A 10000-nucleotide genomic window follows, 5' to 3' on the forward strand; every position below is an offset into this window, starting at 1 on the left:
CACTCAACGGAATCTTTAAAATTCCTAAAAATCTTAAGTAAGGCCCCAGAAAAAACCGAACAAACAGTGCCCCTTTACACCTGTTACTCAAAACCATTTCCAGGTGCCTGCAAAAACTGTGCGTAAATAAAAACAGTTCTAAATCGGGGAGCCCTTTCCCACCCTTCTCTGCTCCCCTGCACACTACCTCCCTCTTCAGGCGCTCCCACTTGGACCCCCAAAAAAAAGTAAAAACCTTCCTCTTCAGGCAGACAATCACAGACCTTGTGGGCGGAAACACCACCCCCACATACAGCAGCAGAGGAAGGATCACAGCCTTCACCACCAGCACCTTCCCCTCCAGCGACAAGGACCTCAGCCCCCAGAGACCCAGCTTCTGTCCGACCCTCTTCGCGACGTCGACCCAATTGCTGAGACCAGATCCTGTGGCATCAATTTTCACACCTAAAACTTTGATAAAATCCGTTCTCACACATAACCCAATCTCAGGCACACACTTCCACTCTCCAAAACACATACACTCCGACTTCCCACGGTTCAATTTAGACCCCGAGGCCACACAAAAGCGTTCACACTGAACCAAGGATCTCTTGATTGCATACTCATCCACGCACAACACATTCACGTCATCCATGTACAACAAACACTTTGCCTCAGCTCCTCCACCCCCAGGGATAGTCAGCCCCCTGATCATCTTATCCTTGCGAAGGGCCTGAGCCAAAGGTTCTATACAGCAAATAAAAAGCAGGGGGGACAGCGGACAGCCCTGTCTTACTCCACACTTAATATCAATTTGACCGGATAGCTTCCCATTAATACTAACCCTACTTCCTATATCACTATAGAGAAGACTTACCCACTTAACAGTTTTTTCAGAGAACCCCATTTTCTTCAAAACTCTGAGCATAAACTCATGAGAGACCCTGTCATATGCCTTTTCCAGATCCAAATTCAAAAGACATACCGGCACCTTACGGTCCTGTGCAAAAAGGACCGAATCTCTCAGTAGGATAAGGCTGTCCGTGATCTTCCGCCCTGGAACGCCACAGGTCTGGTCTGGATGAATCACATCAGCAATTACAGACCTCATTCTTAGAGTTAAAATTTTTGCAAAACACTTGTAGTCGACGTTCAAGAGGGTCAAGGGTCTCCAGTTCTTCAAATCCTCTTTCATATTTTTCTTAAAAACCAGGGTGATGATCCCCTGCCTGAAAGACAAGGGCATCGCCCCTTTAACAACAATTTCATTAAAAACATCCACAATGTCAGGCCCAATCACCCCCCAAAACGCCATGTAAAACTCTCTCGGGAGACCGTCCCCGCCAGGAGTCTTCCCATCTTTGAAGGACCCCATGGCAGCAGCAGCCTCCTGCAGGGAGATCTCACCCTCCAGTGATTCTCCCTCATCCACACCCACATCCAACCCATCCAACATCTCACATACCATACTCTCGTCTATCACTTTCCTTTCATACAGGTTACTATAAAACCTTTCAGCCACCTCAAGCATGCCATCTGTTTCCTTCCTTACAATCCCACTCTCATCCCTCAAACCACTCATCAACTTGCACCCATCCATCACTTTCTTAAAAAAGTATCGCGAACACTTCTCATTCTCCTCCATGTGCCGCACCTTGCTCTCAACGATCATCCTTTTCATTTTGCTTTCATACAGATCTTTCAGTTCACTTTTAACTGCACCAATCTCACTTGTCACATCCCATCCCATACCTGCCAACTCAAACAGCCTCTCAAATTTCCTTTGCAGTCCATATGCCCTCCTCCTCCCCCTTCTTGCTCTCCTTACTCCCACCCCTATAAAGAAACCTTTGATTTTTGTTTTCACACACTCCCACCACTCACCAATCGAATCAAACATCACTTTCAAAGACTGCCACTCCCTGTATCGCTCTTCAAACTCATTCCTTATTTCTTTATCTTTCAACACACTCACATTCAACTTCCACACCCCTTTCCCTTTCTCACACACCCCCTCCAGCTTGAGTTCAGCACGCAACAACACATGGTCAGAATAAAACACAGGCACACACTCACACAGCACCCACTCCACCTCCCTCGAGGCCAGAATAAAATCAATTCTCGAAGCCCTAGCCCCTGCTGCATCGAACCATGTGTAGCCCGGCACACCCGGGTTCACCCTCCTGAACCCATCGACCAGACGGGCATCACCTATAATACCCCCCAGAATCTTGGATGTTTTGTCCAGCTTTTTGATGCCCTCCCCCTTCCTATCACTCCCACTCAGCATACAATTAAAGTCACCTCCCCACACTACCGTCTTAGATGTTATCACGAAACCTCTCATCCTCTCAAACATCTCAGCTCTCTCATTCTTTTCTGGCGAGGCATAGACATTAATGAGTCTCACCTCCTTCCCCATCCATTCCACATCCACAACCACAGCTCTCCCACACTCCACCACCGTCTTGCTTTTTATTTCAATGTTTTTACCTTTAAATAACACAGCCACACCCGCATTCTTACACACATTCGTCCCGGACCACACAGACGCACCACACTTCCACAGACTCTCCAGATCACTGTAACACTCCTTAAACGGGATGCCGCACTCCTGCAAGAAGAGGACATCCGCCTTCACAGCACACAAGGAATCCAACACTGTTCTACATCTCACACTACCCTTTACACTCCTCACATTGACTGTTGCTATTGTCAGCGCCATGTAGAACAACAAAAGGTGAGCAAACTTTCTCATAACATTTTACTCGGCCCTATCCCTGTGCTATCGGAGAACTGCCGCACGTTTTCATCATCCAAAAAGGAGGTGTCCCCAGGGTCCACACCCCTCCCACCATAAGACCTATCACTCAACACAGAGGAGTCAGAGCTAGGAGAAACCGGAGTCTCCTGCCTAGCTTGCTTACTGTCCTCCTTTCTTTCCTTTTTCCCCCTTTTACCAACTTTCATACCACACCTCACCTCTTCCCTTTTCTCCAATTTCCTTTTCCATGAAGCTCTCTCCTGCTCCATTTGTTCTTCATCTAGAGTCCCTCCCACCTCTTCCTCCTCCTCCTCCACCTCTATCTCCTCTTCACTAGACTCCCCCTCAGCTCCACTGTCTATATTACCCACCACGTATCTCTCCTGATGTGCCTGGCCACACGGGATGGGGCTCCCGTCCTGAATACCTGAGGAGTCTACCTCTCCCTCACTCTTATTTGACCCCTCTCCAACACCCTCACTATCCTCTTCTGACTCCGTGACCTGCAGATCTGCTGCCAAAGAAATTCCCTCCTTCTGTCCTTCCTCCTGATCCATCTCCTCCTCCCCCTCACTCCCTCTCTGCTCTCCCACCCCAGGTGCCTGCCCTTCCCCCTCATCCTCTCCACTCTCACTCTCCCCTTCCCCCAGGCGCTCACCTCCCGTCCCTCCCCCCTCCATGCTCTCCTTCCTCTTTCCCCTCCCTTCCTGCTGTCCCCTATCCTCCCTCCCCTCCTTACCCCCCTTCCTTTCTTTCTCCTTCCCTCCCCTATCCCTCTCCTCCTCCTCCTCCTCCCTTTGTTCCCTCTCCCTCTCCCTCTTCTCCCTCTCCCTCTCCTCATCCCTCTTTGCTTTGTTAGCAAAAGAGGCTGGACAGTGCATAAAAAGATGTTCACTACTATCACATAAACTGCACTTCCTTTTCTCCTGACACTCACTCGCCACATGCCCCTCACCTTTACACACATAACATATAATTTTTGTGCACCCCGCCGCCAAGTGACCCATTGCCCCACACTTCCGACACAATTTGGGTTGCCTAAAATAGTGCACATAACCCCTATCCATCCCCAGCACTATTTCAGAGGGGATGGCCCTATACCCCTCATACCCATTGGGATCCGGCCACAGACTTACACGCACCCTCCAAGCACCATTCCATACCCCATCACTATCCCTCACTTTCTCTGCACCCCCATGCACCAAACAATACTTCCTCAACCACATACACACATCCTCTCCCTGCACAGTCTCCGACCCCATCCTTACAATCACCACCCTTCTAGCAATATCAGTCAAGGTTGTTACTTGGAACTTCCTCAACTGTTGATCATCTTTCCCTGCCGTAAACAAAAGGTGACATTTCTGTAGGTCAGACACATCCCTAAAACTGACATCCCAAGTGCTCCCATTCCCCACAGTGATAATACAGTTCAGCTGCTCTGGCTTGAATCCCAATTTCTTTTGCAGCACCGATCTTGAAAACTCAAGCCTATCTAATCCTACTTCCTTCCCCTCTCCTCTCTCCTCATCCTTCAAAGAAATTCTAATACAGTTAAAGCGACGTGCCGCAAACCTCGGGGACGCCATCTTAACTATACAAAACAACCTTACACACAAACAGAATTAAATTTTTAGATTTGGCCAAGCCAAAATAAAGCAAAGTATCTGGCAATAAGAGAATAAACAGCAGATAAGGTGCCCTCAAAAGGGTCCCCCTTACCTGCTCCACAACCTGGCTCCTGGACTGCCGCCTGCCCTGCTCCTCTCCTACCAGACTTCAGATACCAGCAACCAACGTTGCTCCCGTTTACCTTACCTTACCGAAACCGATACCTTACCGATCACTTCACAAATCGAGCTGCGGTCAAGCCACACACTGGATCTGAGCCAAGAGGCCGAGAAGCGATGCCCACAATGGTTTTGGCCAAACGCCCCGGGCGCGGCCGCCCGCCGCAGCAGTCGTGGTACTTGCTTCTCGGGCGGGCGGAGGGAGGAAGGAAGGAAGGAAGGAAGGAAGGAAGGAAAGGTGCCGGGCTCCAACGGGGGCGACCGCCCTTTCTGTGCTCGTTCTGCTTTTAAACTCCAGGTGGAGCCCCTCCCTGAGGGGAAGGGCTGTCCAAAAATTGGATCGAACTCGTAAATGCTCCTCTCCACGGAAATCTTTAGTAAAAGGCGAAAGGTTCATTCGAGCTGTAGAGAAGCCGGAGCGTGCCTTTGCTGGTGGCCGAGCCCTTCCGGCCGGCCCAAAGGCCCAAAGGCCCTCCCCTCTGCCAAGCGGCAGCGAGGCCACGCACGCAAAACAAAAACAGGGAACTCCTCCCAAAACGCATCTGCCGTTCCGCCCCGGCGAAAGGGCGCTTTGCTGCTGCTGCTACACTGGCCTGCTGCGTGTGTTAGGCCTGCCTGAATATGAAATATGAAAAAAAAAAAAAAAAAAAAAAAAAAAAAAGAACGAAAAAAGAGCGGGAAAACGGCGCGTCCCAGGAAAGGGGAGGGTGGGGCTCTCTCTCTCTCTCTCTCTCTCTCTCTCTCTCTCTCTCTCTCTCTCTCTCTCTCTCTCTCTCTCTCTCTCTCTTTTGACCTTTCTGAGAAATGGGCACCGTTCCCGGAGGTACTGCAATACCGGGTCGATGCGTGGAGTGGACGGAGCAAGCCCCGCTTCCATCTCCCGCTTCCAAAAATCCATTTAATATAGACGGTCCCCCTATGGGGGACGTATCAGATATTAAACTGATAAGAACAGATTTTTTTTTTTTTTTTTTTTTTTTTTTTTAGCCCAAAAAAAATACAATGCCCACAATGGTAATTCTCCAAATTCTAAGTTCCCCAAAAAAAACCACAAAAAAAGACCCATATTATAAATCCACAAAAAACCCAACACCCTTTCAAAAATTGTAAATCTCAAAATTCAAAGTTCACAAAAAAAGAACCCAAAACTACTCTAAACTATTTCCCTCACTTTCTCGCCGCTTCTTCCGCCTTCTTCTTTGCTTCCAGAAAAATTCTCATTTTCTCCTCTTCATATTCCTTCCATTCTAAATGCGAAACCCTCGCTCCTCTTATCCTCTCCTTCCATCTCATTAAATTTTCATAGTCCCTAGGACATGCCACCCTCATTAAATGCTCTACATCTTTCTCCGTCCACACGACACTCTTCTTCTTAACCTCTTCCTCCCTCTTCTTTACCTCTTCCTCCTTCTTCTTTACCTCTTCCTCCACCCTATCACCCCAACTCGAACTTGATGTTGCTCCCTCCTCTCCTCCTTTCATCCTCCTTGTTTGGCATTCAGCGGTCCTCTCATCCTTCCCTTCTCTATCTTTCCTCTTCCTCTGTACCTCTCCTTCTACTCCCTCCATTGGGTCGGCAACAGATTGCTCTTCCCGGGACCTCTGCTGGTCATCTTTGGAACTGCCTTCCTTCTCTTCCTTTCTCGGGTCTCCGCCTCTTCCCTTTGTTTCCTCAGTTCCACATTTTCCCGCCGTTCCGCCTCCTTTATTTGCGACTCCTCCCCCAACACTCTTTCCTTTGTCCTTCTCATTGTCTTTTTTCCCAGATTCTTTTTCTTTCTCTGTTTTCTTCTCCTCTGTATCCTCTTTTTTCTTTGTTCCTTCACTGGCTGCCTGAGCATAGCTTCTCTTGCTTTTCGGACAGTCCCTGTACATATGCTCTTTTGAGCCACAGAGATTGCACAACATTCCTCTGGGGCAGTCCCTAGAAACATGTCCCGTCTGCAAACAGTTTCTACAAACAACCTCCTCACACTCTGCAGCAAAATGTCCACACCGGCCACATTTAAAACACACTCTGGGCTGACCTTTGTAATACAGAGTCCCTCTAACAGTTCCAATCATCAAATCCGGTCTGACATGAATCATATTCCCCTCCTTAGTGCGCAGCCTAGCAATATACTTATACATTCCATTCCACAAACCTTCAGAATCCAGGTTCTTAACTGGGAACTCGCTCTTCAACTCAAAACTCCTTTTCAAAGCTGTAGTAATATCCTCCACTGGAAAGAAAGGACAGGCCATTGTAACAAAAACTGTTCTCCATTCCTGCAGAAACAATGGCTCCAGGTTGAAAACTCTGGCTGGCAACTGCTCCTTATTCTCTTCATATTTCCTTAACACCTTCAGGCACTCCTCTTCTGTATTCAAAGTCAGGTCGAATAAGCCTTTAGCGATGTTCTCCTTCAGGCAATGGACATCGTCTGCTCCCAACTCGAACAAACCAAAGACGACTTCCAACACGAACTTCCTTCTTCCCCAGAGCGGAAAACGGCGCAGGCCAGTCAGATCTTTTAGCTGGAATCGAAGCGTGTTCTTCCCATACCTTTCTTCCATTTCCGGATCAGTCTCTATCAAGCTCACGCCTTCTAGATCTTTACCTTTCGCCTTCTAGACACTCACTTGGTATGAGCCAAGAGGCCGAGAAGCGATGCCCACAATGGTTTTGGCCAAACGCCCCGGGCGCGGCCGCCCGCCGCAGCAGTCGTGGTACTTGCTTCTCGGGCGGGCGGAGGGAGGGAGGAAGGAAGGAAGGAAGGAAGGAAGGAAAGGTGCCGGGCTCCAACGGGGGCGACCGCCCTTTCTGTGCTCGTTCTGCTTTTAAACTCCAGGTGGAGCCCCTCCCTGAGGGGAAGGGCTGTCCAAAAATTGGATCGAACTCGTAAATGCTCCTCTCCACGGAAATCTTTAGTAAAAGGCGAAAGGTTCATTCGAGCTGTAGAGAAGCCGGAGCGTGCCTTTGCTGGTGGCCGAGCCCTTCCGGCCGGCCCAAAGGCCCAAAGGCCCTCCCCTCTGCCAAGCGGCAGCGAGGCCACGCACGCAAAACAAAAACAGGGAACTCCTCCCAAAACGCATCTGCCGTTCCGCCCCGGCGAAAGGGCGCTTTGCTGCTGCTGCTACACTGGCCTGCTGCGTGTGTTAGGCCTGCCTGAATATGAAATATGAAAAAAAAAAAAAAAAAAAAAAAAAAAAAAAAAGAACGAAAAGAGCGGGAAAACGGCGCGTCCCAGGAAAGGGGAGGGTGGGGATCTCTCTCTCTCTCTCTCTCTCTCTCTCTCTCTCTCTCTCTCTCTCTTCTCTCTCTCTCTCTCTCTCTCTCTCTCTTTTGACCTTTCTGAGAAATGGGCACCGTTCCCGGAGGTACTGCAATACCGGGTCGATGCGTGGAGTGGACGGAGCAAGCCCCGCTTCCATCTCCCGCTTCCAAAAATCCATTTAATATAGACGGTCCCCCTATGGGGGACGTATCAGATATTAAACTGATAAGAACAGATACTACACTTGATCTGAGCCAAGAGGCCGAGAAGCGATGCCCACAATGGTTTTGGCCAAACGCCCCGGGCGCGGCCGCCCGCCGCAGCAGTCGTGGTACTTGCTTCTCGGGCGGGCGGAGGGAGGAAGGAAGGAAGGAAGGAAGGAAGGAAAGGTGCCGGGCTCCAACGGGGGCGACCGCCCTTTCTGTGCTCGTTCTGCTTTTAAACTCCAGGTGGAGCCCCTCCCTGAGGGGAAGGGCTGTCCAAAAATTGGATCGAACTCGTAAATGCTCCTCTCCACGGAAATCTTTAGTAAAAGGCGAAAGGTTCATTCGAGCTGTAGAGAAGCCGGAGCGTGCCTTTGCTGGTGGCCGAGCCCTTCCGGCCGGCCCAAAGGCCCAAAGGCCCTCCCCTCTGCCAAGCGGCAGCGAGGCCACGCACGCAAAACAAAAACAGGGAACTCTTCCCAAAACGCATCTGCCGTTCCGCCCCGGCGAAAGGGCGCTTTGCTGCTGCTGCTACACTGGCCTGCTGCGTGTGTTAGGCCTGCCTGAATATCAAATGAAAATAAAAAAAAAAAAAAAAAAAAAAAAAAAAAAAAGAACGAAAAGAGCGGGAAAACGGCGCGTCCCAGGAAAGGGGAGGGGGGGGGGCTCTCTCTCTCTCTCTCTCTCTCTCTCTCTCTCTCGCTCTCTCTCTCTCTCTCTCTCTCTCTCTCTCTCTCTCTCTCTTTTTGACCTTTCTGAGAAATGGGCACCGTTCCCGGAGGTACTGCAATACCGGGTCGATGCGTGGAGTGGACGGAGCAAGCCCCGCTTCCATCTCCCGCTTCCAAAAATCCATTTAATATAGACGGTCCCCCTATGGGGGACGTATCAGATATTAAACTGATAAGAACAGATTTTTTTTTTTTTTTTTTTTTTTTTTTTTTGAAAAATATTTTTTATTTAATCTTATCATTTAAACAATACTCCAACAATAACAAAAAATCATTCACAAAACACAAAACATTATTATCATTACAAAACCAAAACACTAAAACAAAATCTATCTATTGCATATAAAACAATAACTAAGAAACTAGACAAAATACTTTACAAATCATAACACTTTTACAAAGACAAAATCATGCACACAAACACAAAACTTATTACCGTTACAAAACCAAAACACAAAAATCAAAGTCAACAATCACAATACTTTAACAAAGACAACATCATGCACAAAAACACAAAATTTATTACCTTACAAAACCAAAGCTCAAAAAAAACAAAGTCGATCTAAACTCAAATCCTTCTTCATTTCTTTACATATACAAACAATATCATTTCATTATAAGTTTTTTTGCAAAACAAAAACCATACAAATTCAAAAAGCCCAAACCATATTTTCATTACCCAAATCTTTCATTTCTTCTCCGCCTCCCTCCTTGCTATATCCGCCCTCCATCTTGCACATTGCAAAATCTTATCCCTCTCAGCTTTGTACTTCTTTAACTCAGCCTCAGACGGTGACTGCTATGAAAAAACTTTTCTCAATCTTTCGTTCCAGACCATTAATTCCTGAAACTCTTTTCTACAATAACATTGCATTAAAATATGTCTATAATTAGAAGTCTCTTTATATTTGCTTCCTTCCTTTGTCTTCTTCGCCTCTTCTATCTCCATCTTCTCTGCCCAAGTCAGCTCGTGTTTCTCCTCCTTTTCCTGTTTTCTCTTTTTCTGTGCAACTTTCTTTTCCTCCATAGAATCCTCTCCAGAGAATCCTGACTCCTCCATTGCCATCAGGTTGTCCTCCTGCAAACTACAAGCACCTTTATTCTCCTCCTCCTTTCCCAGGTCTCCGCCCCTTTCCTTTGTCTGCTCTGTTTCTACTTTTCCCGCCATTCCGCCTTCTTTCATGGAGGTTCCACCCCCAACACTCACTTTTATTCCTGAACTCTTTTCTTTCTGTTCCTCTGCTCTTGCCTCTGAAAACTGCTGTTTTCCAGGCTC

At 48.1% G+C, this 10000-nt stretch overlaps 6 non-coding genes across 6 annotated transcripts; all 6 read right to left on the reverse strand.

Annotated features, from left to right (window-relative positions):
- Positions 1-4837: 4837 nt before the first annotated feature.
- Positions 4838-4955, reverse strand: LOC121310685. The gene has a single exon (XR_005948901.1). It is a non-coding gene; the product is annotated as a U5 spliceosomal RNA (small nuclear RNA).
- A 379-nt stretch (positions 4956-5334) lies between these two features.
- On the reverse strand, positions 5335-5532 carry LOC121310682. Its single transcript, XR_005948898.1, has one exon. It is a non-coding gene; the product is annotated as a U2 spliceosomal RNA (small nuclear RNA).
- Positions 5533-7370: 1838 nt separating this feature from the next.
- LOC121310686 lies at positions 7371-7488 on the reverse strand. The gene has a single exon (XR_005948902.1). It is a non-coding gene; the product is annotated as a U5 spliceosomal RNA (small nuclear RNA).
- A 383-nt stretch (positions 7489-7871) lies between these two features.
- On the reverse strand, positions 7872-8064 carry LOC121310681. The gene has a single exon (XR_005948897.1). It is a non-coding gene; the product is annotated as a U2 spliceosomal RNA (small nuclear RNA).
- Positions 8065-8245: 181 nt separating this feature from the next.
- Positions 8246-8363, reverse strand: LOC121310687. The gene has a single exon (XR_005948903.1). It is a non-coding gene; the product is annotated as a U5 spliceosomal RNA (small nuclear RNA).
- A 389-nt stretch (positions 8364-8752) lies between these two features.
- LOC121310683 lies at positions 8753-8946 on the reverse strand. Its single transcript, XR_005948899.1, has one exon. It is a non-coding gene; the product is annotated as a U2 spliceosomal RNA (small nuclear RNA).
- Between the last annotated feature and the right edge of the window lie 1054 nt (positions 8947-10000).

This window comes from Polyodon spathula, unplaced genomic scaffold, assembly GCF_017654505.1.
Source record: "Polyodon spathula isolate WHYD16114869_AA unplaced genomic scaffold, ASM1765450v1 scaffolds_2345, whole genome shotgun sequence".
In the NCBI taxonomy this organism is placed as follows: Eukaryota; Metazoa; Chordata; class Actinopteri; order Acipenseriformes; family Polyodontidae; genus Polyodon; species Polyodon spathula.